The sequence below is a fragment of the Xiphophorus maculatus genome, chromosome 11, assembly GCF_002775205.1.
Source record: "Xiphophorus maculatus strain JP 163 A chromosome 11, X_maculatus-5.0-male, whole genome shotgun sequence".
NCBI lineage: Eukaryota > Metazoa > Chordata > Actinopteri > Cyprinodontiformes > Poeciliidae > Xiphophorus > Xiphophorus maculatus.
The window spans coordinates 28,207,837-28,228,917 of NC_036453.1; the positions used below are offsets into that span (position 1 = coordinate 28,207,837).

General features: G+C 37.6%; 1 long non-coding RNA gene across 1 annotated transcript in view; it reads left to right on the forward strand.

Moving 5' to 3' along the window:
• LOC111610100 overlaps positions 1 to 21,081 on the forward strand; it is a 53,364-nt gene that overhangs the window by 22,422 nt on the left and 9,861 nt on the right. The window contains exon 2 of the long non-coding RNA XR_002753492.1: positions 13,054 to 13,116. This is a non-coding gene — a long non-coding RNA (uncharacterized LOC111610100). The remainder of the gene's footprint in view (positions 1 to 13,053; positions 13,117 to 21,081) is intronic.

Sequence of the window (21,081 nt, forward strand, 5' to 3'; positions counted from 1 at the left end):
TACTGGAGCTGGTTCCCCCGTTCACTTCTCCACAGTACATAAATACACACTCAGAGACGTTTTGTGCTCCTGTTCACATCAGGGTTTATTTTTGCTGTGGTAATTTGCCATTGGCTGTATGGTTTAGTTTCAGAGGCCCACATCATTAATCATGGAGGGCATTACTGCAGTATAATTACACTTACTCTCAGTGAGCGCGCAACGTTTCCCCAAGTGCGTGCTTCGTATCTCTGCTTATAATACAAGCAGTTTCATTAACGAGAACTACATGGGAAGAAGAAAAGGGGCGTGCAGAATCCTCACACCTTTATGAAATCAGAGCTTGCTTTCCTGAGAGGTGCAGAAAAAAAATCGAAGCTATAAAGAATCGTAATTCCTAGTTCTGGGAATTCTGACTCGATTCAAAATACTCAAATAGATTTTGAAATGCATAAAAGTTGCACATCTTTGCTGCTCACATTCCTTATATATATATATATATATATATATATATATATATATATATATATATATATATATATATATATATATAGAATAATTCTTTGACATTTTTCTATTTAAGAAAAAGCCAGGCAGCTAAGCTAACCTAATACTGTTAAGTAACAGAATTTTATGCACAAATTTAATTTTGTTTAAATATAAACGGATGGAATTTAATTCAGTATGGAAACTTTATAGAATTGTTTTAAATGCGTTTTATTTCTTTGCAGAGTATTTTCCTCTTGCCAATCACATGATTTAAACAGAATCTCTAGATCTTTTGAATCTAGAAAAGAAAATAAAAATTCTGAATTGAATTGTGACACTAGAAATCCTAATCAAATTGCTAGACACAGAAATGTTCACATCTCTAGTTATTCTCTCATTGTCTACTTTGTACGTATTAAAGAGTTCCTGGAAGGTTCTGAGGCTAATGATAACTGATGCTGATAGAGCTTAAAACAAAAAGATGACATGGAGTCGAACCACAGACATTTCCTGAAACAATTGACTGTGTGTTTTGTGGGAAGGGGGCAGGGGTGCATGGGTGCATTAGAATCAGTGACAATGCTGTGTAACCCCGTTAGGATCATTATTCCACACAAAAAGTACCCCCGGGGTGTGTGACACATTTGTGAATAGCTTCTTCCGCGGGATTTAACGGGTTAACAGCAGACAAAGGGAGCTGGGATCATGTAGCCCAGCAGGGGAGACCCCAGTGGAAACACCAGGCTGCCTTATAATCCTCGCGCTGTCCCATCCCGGGTGCTTTTCCTGCAATCACACATGACTGACAAGCCTGCACAACTTTAATCTGAAGAGCTGCTTGGTGGCTACAAAGGCTCATTGTCTCTGCATTACTTCAGTTTTATAGTTACTGATTTTTTCTAACACAGGACGGATGGGAACTTTAGCTGATTTTATCCACTGTACTGCAGTTTAACATGAGTGTTGGGATGTTGTAGTGTAGTCTCTCAATGCGTAGTTGTAGATGTGATGTTTGCTTCTTTTTCCTTGACAGCAAATGCTCACAGTTCAGTTCTGGATATCATAGTGTGTAAGATTTTAAAACGATGGAACACTTGATATTTTCTCAGAGTCTAGACTTTTTCTATGTATTTACTTGCAAGTTAGTAGCTGCATGTGGCTGGCTACATGAGCAGGTTGACTAACTAATAAACTAGGAAATATCAGCTTTTTGTATTTATTTAATAAAGAACAGAACAAGATTCTGCACAATAAGCTCTTCAAATTTTTGAGAAGTTTAGTGGGAGTCAGATCAGAGTTTTTGCTGAAGTCTGTGTCAAACTGACAAATGTTATGGATGACTTTCTTAAAACTGTAATAATCAACGCTGCTTTAGCAGTGGTAGAAAAAAATTGTTGCTTTTCTACTTTTCTTGTAAAATAGTAACCTAAATATTATGCAATGCTATTTTTTAAGCTGAGAATTTCAAGCTGCATCTCTCCTAGTCACAAATTGTTTGCTATTTTATAATATTTGTTTAATATAATGCATTTCTATCTTCATACATTGTTTTAAAATATGTAAATGCCAGAAAATGTAGGGATTTTTCACATAATCACATAAATTTTGCAATGATTTAAACAAAAATGTGTTTAGAACTACTCTGGGAAAATTTGTTGCAGTTTAAAACAATATTTCAGCCTAAAGGTCAAAGTTTTGTAGTATATGTAATTTTTATACTTGGGCCATAAATAAACATATTTTCCTTTGGGTCACTTATAGCGATCTTTTTAAGAAGCTCTTAAAAATAACATATACTGAATGACTAACCAAAAGTAACTGGTGTTATATTGAAAATAAGCAGTAGCAGCAGAAATAGAAACATATCGTCTTTGTAAATTAAAGAATTGAATGTAACTTGTGTCAAAAAAGTGACTTTGGAGTCTTTCCTGTAACTGAACTTATTTTAGAATCTCTTGTGTTTGTTTGTGCTTAGATATTTAAATATGCACGTTTCTGTCTCATTTCTACCATCTTTGTTGTTATGTTGAAATTTGCTGGCTTGCAGCTGCTCCTCTTTGTTCTGAGCACACGGAGCACTCAGACGGAGCTCAGAATATCACTTACAAAACAAACTAATGTTCATTTTCGTTTGACGGCAGGGTCTATTAGCTCGCTGATGTACCTGGCGGTCACCTGTCTCACTGGCCGCAGCTTTAGGTGTTGAGATTTCACACCCTGTCACGTCAAACCGAGAGCACACCACATATCGGCTCCCATAACCATTTAAAAATCATCAGATCTGAATTCATCTCATCTTGCTTGTGAGCTTCAGCCTATTGACTGCTACCTCGTAATTGAGTCTGATTGTTTTGCAAAGGCCTAATTATAGCAGTCATTTCTCCTTAGTCCTGCACTAATTTGCTAATTTCTAGTGTTCTCCTTCGCATTGTCAGACAATTGCTTTGGTAATGAGAGGTTGTGCTGAAGGATTGTCTTTTGGAAGGCATTCAGTGGGGTCACAGAGAAAAGGTGCCGTTATAATAACCGTCTATCCGGCCTCCGAAATGGCAAGTCATCCTCATCGTGGTCGATTACAATCTGCTCAGCAAGACGCAGTCTGGGTAAAATGATTTGCTCATCGTGGGGCTTTCAGTTTCTTTGAAATTTACAGAGGTCTGTATGATCATGTGAAGCAGAAAGGAACAATAAATGATCCCCTTGTTAGATAATATTACTGCTGTGGGTTGCAGTGATTAAAAAAAAGGATTGATAATCCTGAGAGATTTGGGAGACTCAGACATGAAAGCGTCGTTCCGTCTGTGCAGACTTAATGCTGAAATTAGTCTAACACAGGGAGACGTTGGCCTTGTTTTGTTGTGTTCTGTAATGTTTTTCAAGTACAATAATGACAATAAAACTGTCAGTGTTAAAGTCCAGATTCATATTTTTTCTAGGCGAAGCCTCTTTTTGACAAGAACCCCTCTCTGTTGTCAACCTCATTTATAAAATCAAAAACATGTTGCTAAAGAATTTGGAATTAGAAGACATGAAGTTTCTGTTGAGCTGCTTAAACCTAATATTATTGATATCAGACATGGTTTGGCATTAGATTCTCCACGTGTAATTTTTCATTGGTATTATGATATTCATGCATGAAGTATAAATCTAATATATGCGTACCACAGTTTATTTGCTTCTATTTTAAACAGTAAAGTAACTACCTACTGTTGCAAAATAATATGTTGTTTATTACAGTTATAATAATTTTTTAAATTGCAGTTTTTACGATTTTATTTTGACACAAAAATATAAGTTATTGCCTGCCATCACTTTCTCATGCCTGCCTGTAGAAGGACGTTAAGCCTTATGAACTGGCAATTTTGGTATCAGTTTGGTACCAAGTAAATACAGGCTAGCGTCGCTGATACCAATACTTAAAATAAAATCATTATCATTGAATAATTTGGTGATTTGACTACAGTTTGTTCATTACGATTATGATAAAATACAGGGCAAGGATTGTAGGTAAATACAAGTGTTTTTTTTTCATTAACTGACTACAATAGAAAATAATAGTAGTATTCTAATACACACCCTAAATAGGAATATTTTTAAAAAATGGTTAATAATCAGCCATATTCATTTAAGGCTTGAGGTATATATTTTTACATAAGTGTATATTTTTGAGTTCCAGTAAGATTGTTTTTCAGCTGTCTGAATATATAATAATAATACTGCTTACAGCAGAATTGCACAGATTGTATTTGAAAGAAAGCGGACGTTTTGAGTGCAAACATTACAAAGGCATGAAATCCTGCTCTTAAATTGAAATGTAAGCTCTTGATATATGACCTTTAAATTCCTTCATATGTGCTGGCATGAACTCTGTGAGGAAATTTGAGAAATCAGTGGACAAATGGGAGAGAAACATTAAACAAAGTATCAATTTCATTGTTCTAGTATTGATCGAATACCAAGCCTGTTCTCGATAGTATCAATATGTAGGTCGATACGGCCAGCCTAACGTGAGTCGTATAATGGAACATTTTTAAATTGCAACTTTTCAAAACAAAGATTTTCTGACAACCAGCCAATACCTGATTGATAATCCTGCTTTTAGTGGGAGCAAAATCTTGCTCTTTCACTTCTTCATTTCTTACTTGATGACTTGTAATCTGATAACGGTGTGAATGCTGTTCTGATCCTTTCACTTCTCCCTGGTTTTAGTCAAATTGTCTAATCAGCCTGATATAGCTCAGTGGTAGCAAAAGCTCAGGTCGTAATGTAAGTGGGATGCAGAGTAAAAGTTTCCTGGATGGAGGTGCCACACAATTTGAATCCATTTTAATTGCTGTTTGAATGAATTTAAAAGTGCTCAGGTCAATTAAGAAGATGCATTCCTCTGCCTTGGTGTAATGTCATATCCATCGATCCAAGGAGCCTACCTGATGCAGCCATGTAGAGGACATATTTATGTTTGTGAAGCTCTGCCATTTGGAATTCATTAGCTATTGATCCTTTTTAGCGACGCTTACAGTAGGGTGGGACGGTGGCCTGGTCAGAAGCCGGGTAATCAATCTACAAACCTTTTTTTCCTTTCTTACTATAATGCATTGACATTTCGAACCCCTGCTATAATCCCTCTTTTGGTTCAGATGCAGGAATATTTTCCCCAAATGCATTTCTGATCAATTTTGGTATCAGAAATTCTTCTTTCAGATTGGTGCTTTTTTATTATTACTTTTTTTTTTTTTGGTTTGGTTGTCTCTACACAGCCTCTTTTCCTCAACCCCCCCCTGCCAGCTCCTTATTATCTGAAGCTCACACTCCATCATCCCTCCCTGCGCAGTGATTGGCTGAAGGGGAGCCATCTGTGGCCAATAGGGCGTGATGAAATCTCAGTGTTTAGTCTGGTGCTAGGCAGCGGCATTAACAGATAGGTGGGTCAGGCAAAGTCATCGCCCATGGATGGCAGTTTGGCTCTTAAAGCAACATCACATCAATTTAACAGTTCCCTGACAATACTTCTATTATCCTAAACAAGCCGAGTTGGTTCTCCTGACAATAAACAAAAGGTCTGTTTAAAGACAGACTGCGCTGTGTGCTGAACCCCGAAATGCAGATTGAGAATCGTGGCATTTGAATTCTGTTGTTGTTCTACACTCAGATGACTGCCGTGTCTGTGTTGACATATTAAATTTATCCTTGAGCTGGTAAAACATTTTGTTTTACAGAATTTGCACCATTTCATCTTGAAAAGAACAGTCACATTTCCTGTTTCAACTTAGGCTTCTACATATATTCTATAAACCGGATGTACCCACATCCTTAAAAAGATCTTACATGCATTTATCTAAAATTAAGGCCTTAAATTGTCTTAAATTCATATGAAAAGGGTCAGTTAGCCTTAAATCTACTAACCACAGGTATTACATTCTGTCTTGGCAGATATATGTATTTTCTCGTTTCTCGCCATGTTCTAAGTGGAAATTTTTTGCCAGTTGGGTGAACATCATTCATTTTCAACACTGACTGTTTGTTGCCAACCATACAAATTGCATTCTGAAGGTCTAATCTAAACTACCAGAACCAAAAAGCTGGACCTACACTGAAGGTTTTGGGAACAAGATATCAGGCATACAATAGGCAACAACTTAATAAACCCTGTTAAAAGTAAGTAAATGTAAACATATATGCTTATATATACATATTTCCATCATGATGTTCGTCTTAAATTAAATTCATAATGGCCTTAAAAAGTCTTATTTTTGAGTTAGTGAAACCTGCAGAAACCTTGATTAATTGAAAAGTAGTTAGGCACTAGTTAGTTCGGTTGTTAAACCTCTGTCTGGTTTAAACTCTTGGCTTTTTCTCCTGTCATGCCTTGAGAAGTGATGCCTCTTGTTTGGATGGGAAGAATAAAATAGTTCAAAAAGGAGTTCTAGGTTTTCCAAATTAGTACATGAAAGATTGAGAAAACGGGGTCCTGTGTTTTGCTCTTAATCTATCACATTATACATTTGTTCTTTTTTGGAAAAGAGTGGTAGGTTTTACTTTTCCTCTAATTTCTTTGACATTTAACTTCTATCTAAATTAAATTTTGTGGTTTAACTACAGTACCTTGTGAAAATCAAAACTTTTACGCATTTCGTGATGTTGGACCTTAAACTTCTTTGGGATTTTATGTGATAGACCAACCCCTGTGTGAGGTGAAAGACAAATAGTTTTCAGCTGTTTATACAGTTTGGCATTTGAAAAGTGGCCATTATCAATTTAGGTCTGCATTTTGATTGGACAATTTGAACACTTGAACATAATTTGATGTAAAGCATTCCATTGTAGCTTAGGCTGCAGAATCTAAAATGTTTTCTCCCAGGATTATCTTCACCCATCTTCACACCAACTCAGACTTTCTCTGCTACAAGAAAAACGGAGATGATGTCTTCATATTCTACAGTGCTGAAATGAAAGAATGAAGACGGCCGTCTTTCAGTAATGGCTTTTTTTAATGCCATGTTTTTATGAAGGAGTGAACAACGAATAGCTCTCTAACAAACTGCTAAAGCTAGAAACAGAACAACTGCATTTAAAATAGTTTGCATAGATGACAGGGCCTTAAATAGAATATGATTTAGAAGCCCTTCGTTGTTTTACGAGCATCACCACCACTAACAGCATTTGAGTAAAGACTTGGTGGGCGGAGTTTAATTGGCATAGCTTGAACTCAGTCACTGATGATTGGTGACTTGCTGAGATGTATTTCTGAATATTGAACTCAAAGTATCTGATTGTACCTGTGGTAACTCAACAATTATGCTATGAAATTTACTCCTTGCACTTTTGCAAACTAATCTTGGCAGTTCTTTTAAATCTTAAACTTTAATGTTCAGCCATTTCAAATGTTTTAATTTATCTGAAACTGGTAAATCAAATTTAATTGTATTCTAATTTTCTGTAATCAAATGTTATTATTCCAGGTCTGTGGTTTGTGTTAAAATTCAGGCATTCCTGGCTGTGATGGGGGGTTTGCTTATGCCTTAATAGGTACTTCTCAGGGTGTTACTCATTTTCCTTCCATTTCACATTATGCACCATTTTTGTTTGAGCCTATCACATAAAATCCACATGGCAGACTTTAGGCTGTATACAAACACAACATTTTCAATAATGACCTACTTCTCCTCAGCTTTTCATGTCTGTCCACTTCTAATTTGTTGTTTCATCCTCCTTGGCCTCTCCCTCCCCCACTGACAAATGATATATTGCATTTTATAGATCGCTCTGTCCAGAAGTCTGTCTGTTTTTTTTTTTTCTTTCCACCTCTGTCTGGTTCTCCATGGTATATGCTCTCCCTAAGGGGAGTTCTTTACCCCCCCAATTCTCATTTGAACTTTGACCCAGGCCTCCTGCTTTTCTGGATATGAAATGAGGCTCTTGGTGAGGCGATGTGCTGGAGCTGCTTTGGTTTGAGCCTGTTTAATGCCGTCTGCAGTAGATGAGGGGCTCAGGTGGCCACAGCTTGGCCATCTTGCTTTGAGGTTTGTGGACAGTTTGGGTGTCAGAACGACAGCTAAATCAATTCAGTGAAGTTCAGTTTATTATTCAACGTGGTAGAAAGGTTTTCTTCCTAAGGCAATCCAACCTTAACCAGCCTCTACCAGTAAAAGGCTTGTGTGATATTAACGTAAATCTAATATTGTGGTTACATTATTGTTCTCTAATCTTGTAACGAAACCCATTCAAATTACAGGTGATGATAGAAAGTGTTCATAAAAGAATTGATTGCATCAAAGAGGCTGTGTGTTGTGCCGTTTTCTGCAGGCTGATTACCAAAACATTACAGACAGTTGGAGCTGAGCAGGCATGAATATTTGAAATTATTTTACTGCATCACAGAAATTACCACCGCTCATGATTTTCTTTTTTTTAAGCAAAGTTTAGGGCTGTCACTATGCTAAATTTGAAACTCAATATTTATTCTGAAATACTTAAAACTAAAAATCTAATATTTTTCACATTTCATGAAAATCTCCCTTTTAAAAAATGCACCAAAATGTGTCTGCAAACAGTAAAAGCTTGTTCACGCTTCCATAGTGATCAGGACTTTTGCTCATTTTTATTTCTTCCATCTGTCCCAGACATCTCCAATAAAGCACATGACTGTCTGTGTTTTTGTCTTTAGCACTCATGTTCTTGCAGCCTTTTGTTTGCATTGCTTAACCAAAATACGTTGTTGGTTGTTTTTTATCCCCCCTAAAAGAATATCTGATTCAGCACAGAGCAACAAAACCTTCCATAAGGTCTCTCCTTACTCCTCCTGATGATTTATTTGAATGTTGAAGAATTAGCAGTGACTAGCAGTGACAAGCTAGATGGGGAATCCATCTAGCTTGATGGGGAATCCATCTAGCTCGTGGATTCTCCATGTTTCTGATGTGATTCATCACATGTATTCTTGCGGCTCCAGTCGACCATGTGCTGACAAAACTTATGGAAAAGTTTTTCTAGTCCCGAGCATTGCACTAAGCTTCTAATTTTTTTTTATATATATTTTTTAATGTTTTCCTTTTTTGGAGGACGTCAATGTTTAAGAGAGTATTTCAGCTATGGCTAACTGGTTTATTCTGTCTGTTTGGAGAGTTGAGCCGAGCTGATTCAAGCCCCGCCCTGCTAGACGGAAGCCCAAAAGGCCAACATTCTGTGTAGCTTTTCCTGTAAATTTTGTGAAATTTCTACTTTTATTGTGGATCAAATCAACTGGTAATGCTCACAAGTCTTTCTGGGGGAAATCATGACACCCCACACTGTTGAGACGTGTAATATTTATTGTGATTTTCTTTAACATTAATCATTGTATAGTACTAATAAAACCCTTCCTGTACCAGTATACATAGGGATGGTAACTTTTGTAGTTTTTTTCGTTTCATACCTAATGAAGCCGCCTGCTACTGGATGTTTTAGACCATTGCTATCAGCAATTTGTTAATATTTAGAGAAGGATACAAAACCATTGTAATGCTTAATAAGTCACCGTTCTCGTTGTGAGAGCAATACATTGCCATGTTACAGAAGTGTTAGCCTTCCAAAAATTCACTGTTTCGTTTGGAAGCTAAGAAGGTTCAGGTGAGCCACTGTTCAGGGAGCCTGTAGCTTAGAAAAATAAGTATGTGGAAAAATACAACAAAAGAAAAAAATGTATTCCAATTATATTGAAATATCCATTATTGTTGTTGTAACATATGTGGCAACACTCTAGGGCATAACACTTCTCAAGTTATAGACTGCCTGTGTTTTATTTCTGTTCCTCAGATGGCTGTAGACGTCATGTGTAAGTTTAATGTTTGTTTTTATTCTCGTCACTCAAAAGAAGTTTTTAGAGTTGGATAAGCATCTTGATTTAGTGTTTTTTCCCTCATACTACAACAAACCAGATAAACCTGTCAAATTAAATGAGTCCAGTATATGTTAACAGGTAGTCCAATAGAAAAATGACTTCCTGGAACTTATGAAAACTAAGGAGGCTGAGCTCAAATTAGAGTGAAGACGATACACATTTGCATTCATCTGTGTTGCTAGCTATTTATTATGAAATAATAATTTAGCAAGAAAATTAGCCTTGTTCTTTGCTCTAATATACTCAGAATGGTGACTGACAGATTCCAGATCAAATTAAATCACAACACAGCTGCACACTGACGATGCTAGATATGAGGTTTATTGTGAAGCATTTGTTTAAAATGCCGGGAACATGACGAACAGGTCTTGCCGACGACCCAGCTGAGTCTGCCAGTGTGAGGAACATTATTGAAAGAGTCAATGTGAGCGGTCCAGTTTGTAAATCCCAGCTGGTGAAAAGTTTGTTTGGATCCTAATCGACTGAGCATCTACAGACACAGTGTTTTCAACCTCAGCTCACCGAGTGTGAACTGCTAAGTGGTGTTTCTCTAGGTGAGTGAGAAACCCATAGTAACACACATACAGATTATGTTAAAACCTTTTAATGAAATCCGACTGCAGATCTTGAAGCTCAAATGGCAGGAAGCAGTTTAGCTTACTGTTCTGTGTTTAAATTGTTCAAGTTTTCAGCAAACTTCTAAATTTATGTACACTTTAGCCACCTTGTCAGCTCATTACCTCAAGTCACCCTTTTTTGGACTAAAATTAGAAAAAATGTGTTATATTCAGGCCAGTAAATCTTTTTTTTGCAATACTTTATTTAAAGGTTTTTAACTTTGCAGAATATTAACAAAATATAAACATGTCAATATTGCTTGACATGTTGCAACGCAACCCCCCCCCAAAAAAAAACATGAGACACAAAGACGACTGACAGTTTGTGAAATGTAGCAACCTTTAAGATGACTATGCAGAATTAGTACAATAAACTTGAGTTAAATTTGTCAAAGTTGTTGCAGAGAATATTAAGAATAATGAAAATATAGTGATTTAATTGCTTTTGTTTAAAACGAAGACCCGGATTCTGCTGCTATTTATCTATAATTGCCTATAATCTTCATATATTGTCAGTTTGATTTGGCTACATAAAGTAAACTATAGAATAGACACCTTCTTAATTTAGTTTTAATGTGTGCATTAAAGTGATAGTTGGTGCTTCTTTATCTTAAACATTGTTTTCTTGTGAGCTACAAAAGTCTAAAAACAAAACAAGCAAAACTGTATGATAAACTCCAGTCACTGACATTTTCTCTAGCGTCTCATTATTAAAACTCTTAAGTGTAGGAATAATATTATGGAAGATTTTAGTCCTTTTAAAAGCATAAAATTGCTTTACGCAACAATACGAAAGCCATAATCTTTGCCATAATTCTTCTGTTTTAGTGTGAGAGGTTCACTCTCACTTCCACAGTATATAATCTTGTGTTGTCAAGTCCCGACAGTGTAACTCAGTAACTACTGTTACAGCTGATTCATAAAGTCAACTGCTTAGAAACAAAAAGTAAGGAGCTGTTGGTAATTCATAAGAAAATCATCCTCCAAATTCTGGTCGTTAAACTGAAGCTTTAGTTAAATCAGACTTCCTGGCTTTCTTGGAAGGGGAGATTTAAGAGGAATGTAATACATAGTTGAGAACCTAGTTTTTTCCACTTTCATCACTTATTGTATTTCAATGACTCATTTAAAACCCAATTTACTATTTGTGTTAGCTAAAACGTCTCATACGGCTGAGCTAAAGTGGGTAATAAAGCCTGTGGCTGTGAGCTTTATTGTATTCAACTTGATATATTTAAATCAAGAGGTGGAATATAGAGCTATCGTTTATCTTGTTGTGCATCCTGTCTTGTATTTTAAAAACAAAGTGACTTCTGCGGTGAAATTGTGAGCAATGAACACGCCCAGAGAGTTGACTCTGGATGGGGTCGATCATTCCAGCTTCACACAATACTCCTTACTTCTCCGACTCAGTTTGCTGGACAGCCTGGCAGACAGAGGTTGCCATGGCACCGCTTTGCACCGCTTTCCCCCAGAAGGTGCCAGATTTAGGGAGTGGGGCAGGCTGGGCTAACATGTTGATTTAGACAAAAGATGTCTTTCCAGTGTCAGTAGAACGCTTAGTGGGAATGTTTTGGCTCTGTGGCAACAGATCAGGTGATTTTTTCAGTCGGTGTTATTTAGCGTTGCCAGGCAGGAGTCTGACGGAAAGACACGGGAAGAAGAAGGGGAGAACTTTAAAATGTGAGGCAAGAAAATTTGTTTTATCCTCTCTGGTCATCTCTAATTCTCTTTAGCGTCAGAGAAAATGGCGGACAGATCATTGCTGAACCACACTTTTAGTGACTCTCATGCTTTTGGCTCAGATTGTGTCTGCAGATGTGTTGCTTTATTGAAACTGACAGAAAACTTCAACAGAGAGGTCTCACTTCAGACTTTCCTTTGGTGCACTGCGGCTGCAGGAATATTCAGCAGCTTGTGGCTCTCTGGCAGCGCCACAGTTAATGTTAGCTGACCGTAGCATGCTTGATTACACTGGCATCTCTCTCAAGCCCTGCTCTCCCCTCTTTGCTATCTGCGGTCTTGGCTAAGTCAAGCTAACCTCTCCCCACATTGCATTTGGCCAGCAACAAAGGCCACTGTGGCGCTTCTGTGGCCTACTTTGGAATAATGACACGCAACACCACCATGCTGGTTATTATTATTATTAATTCACTCTGCCAAGGAGATCCTGAGGTTAGAAGATTTTGTCTGATATTTCTTCGGGGAAATTCCTGTAAAAGTGGGATTCGGATTGGTTTAGAGATGGGTGGAAATCCAGGATTAGTGTTTTGTTTTTTTTTCAGCCTTGGAGGAGGTACGCATCATCATATTTAACTGCTGAGAAGTGCATCGTTTCTAAGCCGAGGCACGGCAACTCGAGAGTGTTCTGTAATTTGTGTTTAAATGTTTTTTTCCCATGTAGATCGGATGCCAGAATAGTTCCCGGCAGATTTCGTCATGTGATATTTTAGTTTTTCACCATGACACTCCTCATAGAGTTTCTCAGGCACTTTTGGTTCAGGATTAAAACTGTAGATATTCAGCAACAGAGGCCTATGGTTGTGTTCTGTTGTGTGGTATCTAAAAACAATTTTTTTCCTTTCTTTTTAGGGCGGTGAACTTCCAATTTGTCTCACCAGAATGTCCTTCACCCTGCCCAGTACACATTCATGGGTAAGTCAGCCCAGTCTTCTCCCCATCTGTTTGATGAACTTTGATTGTTTGCGTTAACTTTTAAGAAATTGTTCCAGAACTGTGTGAACGCTAAAGAGAAGAGTTGCTGCCAAAACATCATCTAGCCAGAAATGTTTTTGTGATGAAGTTATTTGGTGTCACATCAGTACGCTAGCCTTTTGCCCAGTTATGTTGATACTGTGCCCATGACCATTTGGCACAAACCCGTAGATCCGATCTTGTGGCAAATCTAACAGCACAAGCTCGCTTCTGTGGGTCTTTGTCACTGTGGTGTGAACATCGTCTTTTGACTTTTTGTTTGTTTTTGTGTCACATAACAGACCCATAACACGTGTGGAAACTGCAATGCTTGATTGTCTTAACCTTGTAGAAGATGGAGATGCACCGTGTGTTTTTATAAAGCTGCCTATTCAGAGACCTCTGATTTCAGTATCTCTTTAGATATTATAAGAAGATAAAATAACAACATACACAATACCTTTGTACCTTGAGTGGTCATTAATTATTAATACTTGGAGCAGAGAGTGTGGGAGAGCAAACGTTATAAAACAGGATTCTTTGAACATTTACCAACAAATAACAGAGCTTGCATTTTAAATTATTAGTACTCAAATCAGCAATTAGCAGAGGTAGCATAGTTAACATTAATAAAGCATTAATCTTTGTGAGTAATTCTGAGATTTCCAAAACAGTTTCACATACATCTCTTTTATGTCTTCATCTCTTTCACACTCTTTGGCAATTATTTCGACAGTTTTCTTTTAAATAGCTTCTAACTTTCTTTGTAAACATCTCAAGGAAGCTGAAAATGGCTAACTCTCCTCACTTTATAACAGCTTCCACACCAAACAGCATTATCATCTTCTCAACTCCGTAACATTTATGTGTGGTGCTTTCACTGATCAGAAAAAATGTCCAGTCTGTGAATTGGGTCGGATCAGGGTGGAAAAGGATCCCGGATCTCCAGCAGAATTCTCGGTGCATCTCCAGTTCCAGATCAAGAGTCTGCAACCTTTTCAAACCAAAGACACATTTTTGCCCTCAGTCTGGCTACATGCGACTAGTTTAGAGCTGCAACTGTTACACATGTTACAACTTATAATTCTTCAGAAATATCTACATGAAATTTGTCATTAAAAAAACTATTTTATTTCTACTTTTAGGTTTTACAATAGAGGAAAATATAAACTTAAGCAACAAAAGGATGGATACATATTATTCTTTGTGATGTTAACGTTTGTGGAAAATTAAAGAAAGAATACAAATAGCTTCTAACCTAATAAAAAGTAAACTTGATTTCTTTAATTTAATTTAATTTATTTTGTTGTGGAAACTGAATGCAAAAATCTAAAATCTGATAATATCTGCTTCTAAAATTATCCATTAGTTCTTTATTAGTTTTGGCCAAAGCAAAAGATCCCCTTTCAGTTCCAGATCTGCAGGTTGCAGACACTTGATCTAGAACATTCCCTGGGCTTAGGCATGAAATTTGATGATGCTAAAAAGAAAAATAAAATTAAAACAAATCAGTTTTTGTTGTATTTAGGGAGGAGGGATCCTTGTTGAAAATGTGTACATCCGGGTTGAGGTAGTAGGTTGTATGGTTTAGAATGATACCCTGGGAGTTAACTGTACAACCTTCTAGCTTTCCTTGGAGTACATGTATGACATCAACATGCTTAAACATTTAATAGTGGCTCTTAAAAGTTTAATAAAACTGGAATGTTTTCCCATCTGTGCATCTCATGTTGAAGGATCAGCTTTAAATATGATCTACCGCATGATGCTCAAAACTTTTAATCGATATTTCATTTACATGTTTATATGCTGTCATATTACACATTACGCATCAGTTGCACTGGCCTGTAAATATGCAGAATAAAAACATTACTTAAGAACAAATTAGGTCCAGTTTTATGTAGAGGTGCACCGATCCGATATTAATATCTCTTATCGGTCCTGATATTGAATTTAAATTGAGTATCGGTGACAATGTGTTCAATGAATAAGAGTAGATCTATTCAGTCTAATTCTATGCTTTGTGCTCTAAGCAACATCATGCTTTATTAGTTACTTTACATTATATTTAGAGTTCTTAAGTGCACTTTCTGAACCATTTGAAAGAAGGTTTGATGCAGTTTATTCTTGACAAAGCTAGTCAACCTTTTGTTTTAGTCAGTTTCGGTTTCTTTGTTATTTATTTTACAATGGCTGTTATACTGCTAATTTCACTGACTGAATAAATTAAAATTGTGTTGAATTTACATGCTTGACCTAGCTTGTGAAGCTATTGGCGTAATAAATGTGATGTTCTCAAATAAATTTGTAAATCAGTTCATTTAAGTCTCTGTTTTAAACAAAAGAAACGTCTCAGATTTTTGTATTGAAAGAAAAAAAAAAAGTGGATCGGTGCATCCCTGGGTTTAAGCTTTAAAGTGAGATTATTTTTTTATTATTTGAACAAAAATTATACCAATTTTAAAATCTATTAAAAAAACAATATGCACTATATACACTACACATACAATATTGTTTTAGCCAGTATTTGAGCCAGTATTTGGTGTTTATATGAGGCTATGGCCTCCTGAACAGTTGATAATTTTTCCTCAATGATCAAACTGGAAACTACCTCATCTGTTTACGTTTCCTCTGCGCCTGGTGATGCATTGTCCACAGTTCTGTATGATGACCATTTGCGATGTGAGATCTGGTTTCAGGCTGAAGCTTGCATCTCTGTTTACTGTGGACGTGAACGCGGTACGGCTGCCTGAGACCTCATCTCGACCACGGCTTGTAAAATGACTCCGAAGCGGCACGCCGGAGAAAAATGGCCTGGCGGACCAGCTTGAAATTGTTTCTCTTCAGGGTGACTTGATCTGAAATGCAGCCTGTGCAGAGAGTGCTGGTTGTAATTTCTGCTGTAGTTCTTTATCATTGTGACAGAGTATTTTCACTTTGATGGATGGCGGTGTTTTCGCTATGTCTGGGGCCGCCGCTGACTGGACCGTCTCGCTTAAAACTTTGTCATTCAAACAATTAGGTCAGGTTTCAAGTGGATGACTTTGCATCATTTTTTTTGTTTTTGTTTGATGATCACTTGGAACTGATTTGGCTTTATGTTAGTTGAAATTCAGCCCTTGATTTTATCAACAATATTCTCCTAATGGCTAGTGTTGAAACATACTCTAAGTGAAAGGATACATCAAACACAAAGACCCCTCAACATAGCCCTCTGTTTCCTATTAGTTCAGATACTGAGCACAATGAAGCAGAGATCTTTGGGTCATCAGTACTGACAGCTAGCAATACCAACAGTTTCAACCTGAATCAGCCTCAGATTGCCATCCCAGGCTTTGTCATTAAACCGGTTTCCATGTGGGAACACGATCCTGGTGAATTCCCAGAAACCCTAGAAGCCCTTTTTATCCTGGATTTTTTTCAACATCCCTGTCAGGAAGCTCTGACTCCTCAGCCACCTAAACATCATCCGGCTTCTCGCTTACAAAAAAAACGGTCAGAAGCGACTTCAAAAACCGGCTACTACTACGCGCAAAGTGCGGAAGGTAATATTTCCTTCAAAAGCAAATGTTGTGGCGTTATTTCATCACAGATTATTTCAAAGATGGAAACATCTCTCATCTTTAGCAGAGCAGAAAGAGACTCAAGCCGGGCCTTGCCTGTGTTTATTTTAAGACCTGCAATTACTTTTCATCTTTCTTCACCTCTGGACCTCAATGGCTCCTCCAGATGTGTGGAGGGAGGCTTTGCTGCTGCGAATCCTGCTGCCTCAGCACTCCCCTGTCCAGCTGCTCCGACAGTTCGGCTTTAAGCCGTTGGGTCCAGCTGCGCCCACATTTATGGTTTGGTTAAACAGATAAATTATAGGGATTGATGGGAACTGCTTACGTTTGGTGCATTGAATAGCTGCAGTGTTTCTATTTTCTTCCAGCCTACAGTGCCATAACAGTTGGATGACAGAGAAAAAAGATCATTTTAATCATCTTCAACTTGGCTCCAAACTAGCTTGTCATTAACTGTGTTTCTAAATAGTCTTGAAAAGCCTGAAAATGTTAAATTTGAAGTCTGCATAAGTATTAAGAAGGAAAGTATGGAAATATGTTTGACTTTTCCCTTATTCATTTATAAAAAAAAAAAGGAAAAATGTATGAAAATTGATTTATTCAAATGAAGCTTTATGCTTTCATTTGCAACAGCACAAATCAACAAGTTATTGATGTTTTTGAGTTATTCACAAAATCCTTAGATAAATCTACACTACTTAAAAAATGAACAAAGGGCAAACTCACCCTAATAAATCAGGACTGTAGTCTGGTTCTGTGTTGTCTGGACTTTAAACAATGGATTGCTATTTATTTATGATCCAGAAATGAAAGGATCAGATCACAAACTGCTCTAAAGAAACTGCATTTAAGGGTTTTTTAAAAAAAAAAATCACTAATACGCTTTAATATCAGGTTTTTAAAACAGATTTTTCTTTGTAGGTTTCACATTTAATTTACCTTTTTGTCTTTACATCCTTATTTTACCATTCAGTTTTTACCTTTTTTTGTTCAATTCTATTTTTTAGGGTGAATTGTGCAGTCATTGCTCTGTGTTGTAGTTCTGTCAAAGGAATTAGGGTGTTGTTACACTGTGGCCAAACTATAAGGCTCTTGATGCAGCACTGCTAACAGCGCTGTTGGAAGAAATTTTAAGAACAGCGTTCAGCATTTTCCACACACCCGCAAAAGAAATCTCTACATGAAACCGTCTTACTGTTTTTTTGATTGGTGGTTTATATTTTTGTTACCTAATCCACTACTGATTCCATTAGAAGGGAACGTTGGTCCCTCTTAAAGAAATTGGCTGAATTTGCCAATTCCAGTTATATCGCTTACTGTACGGACCACTGGGTTAAATCTGTTAATGGTCTATTAAGTAAGTAAGCTGTTATTGTCGGGTATCGTGCACTCGTTTTGAACAGCTATGCCCAAACTTGATTTATACCCCTCTCAGATATAGACTAAAAGTGATTTTGATCCATAGCTGACAGACAAGTACAACCAGGTCATGTCTTCATGTCTGCGTTTATCAATAGTCACTCCATTTTTGCCATCTTAGCAACTTTGTCGCTATATTTAGTGAATTTTCAGACAACAAGATCAGTATCGACAGTTTAGGCTTTTCTTATTGGTGCTAACCAATAATATTGTCTGATAACCAAAAGGTAATCAGACAATATATAAGAAAATATTTTTTAGATTTCCTGTTATAATTTAAAAACAGCATGTTGAAAATAATTTATAACCTCCTCAGTAATCAGTAGAGAAGCCTGCACTGGCATTCCAGTAATCACAACTTTTATATAATTCAAGTTTTCTCTTTGTTATTATTACTTCTTGCCACAAAGAATGCATTGATGAGATCAAAACTTTAAATTTAAATCCACCAATCGTATGAACACATTTTGGTTTAACTCATAAATTAAAATGATACTAGGCTGAAAAAGTCATAAATATTACCTATTGAGACTCTGTTTAGTGTATGACAACTTGTAAGTCTTCAGATCCAGATGCTAGTAAGTTTAGCATTGTGCTAATTGATGAGTTGAAGAACAAGTATGTAATAAAACTTAAAGAAGGAAATGTTTTACACCCAGCATGTTCTCACATTGGCTTGGAATTTAACTTTTGTAGGAACACTGTAAGCTGGACTTCGTATTCTGGACACAATAAACGAAGCATTCACTGCTGTAATTTATTAAATCAAAACTCGTTCCTGCAACTGTACGTCATATTAACAGATGCAAAAAGGAAAGCCTTACTGTTTTCTATTTTAAAAAAGCTCCAAAACATCCTTGTCCTCTGAGTCTTTCCAGCTAAATTGAGAGAGACTCAGAAACAGTAGTTAGGAAAACAGAAAACTGATCTCCTGACAAACCAACTTCTGCATTTCAACAGATAAAATACTCTTTTATACGTGTTCTGACTTGAGGTTTCAGGAACATCCACATATTCTTTAGGGAGTACCTGAGAGAGATTAAAAAAAAGTTCAAAGTCATCCAGTTACCACCTTCGGTTTAGAGAGCGGTGATTGGCCTCTCACGCTGGTCGTCATAGACGGGAGAAACCCTTAGTAACAAATCGGCCCAGATCAGAACGCTGACATTTCTGGCCGGAACGGCTCTACAGCTCCACCGACTCACAAAATCTCTCTCTCCTTGTAAAATCGAGCCGCTCGCCTGCTCTGTTTCTTCCCGAGGAAGCGTAGCCCCTCGGTGTGGTCTGGTTAATGGCAAATGAATAATCATAACACAGCGATGGCAGACGGGGGTGTCATCGATCTGTCTGGAGACAGCCCCTCTCCGCCTGCTGCATCAGCCACTCTCCCCCTATTGATACGCTCTTGCCCCTTGACCCCTGGGACAGATCAATAGCATCGATTGGAGAAGGGCAGGGACAAGGGCAGGATCTGCTGACTGGCCCGACAGCTAGTGTGACAAGACATGATCGTCATTAATGTCCCGCTGGCTGGCTGGCTGGCTGGTGAGGCGAGACGCTGTGCATCACATATTTTCTCCCCGCCGCCTCCCTCACCGCTAATGTTCTCAGTGACCAGACTGCACGCAGAGTGTTGGGGGGCATGGATTGTAGAAAAGCAAACGTGTGAGCTGAGTGATGTCTCTGGTCTCCTGTACACTTTAAATCAAGAATCTGTTTGTGTACGGGTTTATGGTTGTGGACTCGTTTCCTCTCTGGCGAATTGCGTGTTCAGTCTGCAGCTGAAACAAGACGGGGGGTTGGGAGTTCAAGCGGGGTGGTTGGTGTTTGTCTGAGCGGCGGTGGATAAGGAGGGGCGAGATGAGACGACGATCCCAGACTCCGCAGTGACACGGCTGTAATGGAGCTGATTGATCACCTGTATTGCCGCCTGCCGGCCCCGCTGGCTTTAGCATACCACCAACTCCCTCCCCTCGGTCTCTGCGTCACCGCGCCAACCATCCCCCCTATAGACTTCAACCTGGCCACGGTTTTGACATTGGCTCCAGGATTTTACTTCTTTACATCCTGGGTGCACAACTTGATGTGCCTTGTCGTTTTACTGCAAGATGGAAGCACAACGAATCTTTTGCCATGTTTAAAAATATATAGATATTTTCCAGTTTGAACAGCAGATTTCCATTTGAATTAATAATCAATCAATGATAACATTTGCAGATCTCTCCCTCCTGCCCTTTATGTGGATCAGGGTCATAACCCTAATCTATCTAAGGGTCCTGAAGGTGATTAAGCTCTGAGAATAGGACAAGCTGCCAAGGGCAAATCTGGTGTGAGAGAAGGGCAGTTAGGAAAATAGCCTTTTTAACATCTTTCCAACTGCTTGCATTTATATCATTACTATATATACCAATTTATAGTTGTTATTTTTTTGACAGCTGACCTTTCAATTCAGATTTTTTTTCTAAGGATTATCACACATAGCAGAAAAAAAATTGCTGTAGCTTTCATGATGGAGGTAGGAAAATAAAGGAATTTAATTATCATCACATTTATGCATCAAAATCTATTTGTACCCAAGCTTTATCTGCTCTTTATTAATCTAAAACAACAGTGCATGCTATTAATACACATTTTTATGTAACTATTTATTTTATCACTGTATCTTCTAAGAAAAGACCAGTTTTAAGTATTGAAGCATTGGGAAGCTCCATTATTTTAAGTTTGGATGCCAGGCGTCTTCCAGGTTGCGCCATTTAAACAACGCCTCGACATCAGCACACAAAAACAGAAAAGTAATTTTTTGTTCTGTTTTGATCAATTCTGAAGTACAAAGAGAGAAGACTTCATTCTACAGTTTGGTTTTATTTTCCAGTCCATACCGTCAACACTTAATGCGTAATTATGTAAAAATAAAGAAGAGAAATCCAGGCGAGGTCAAAAAATT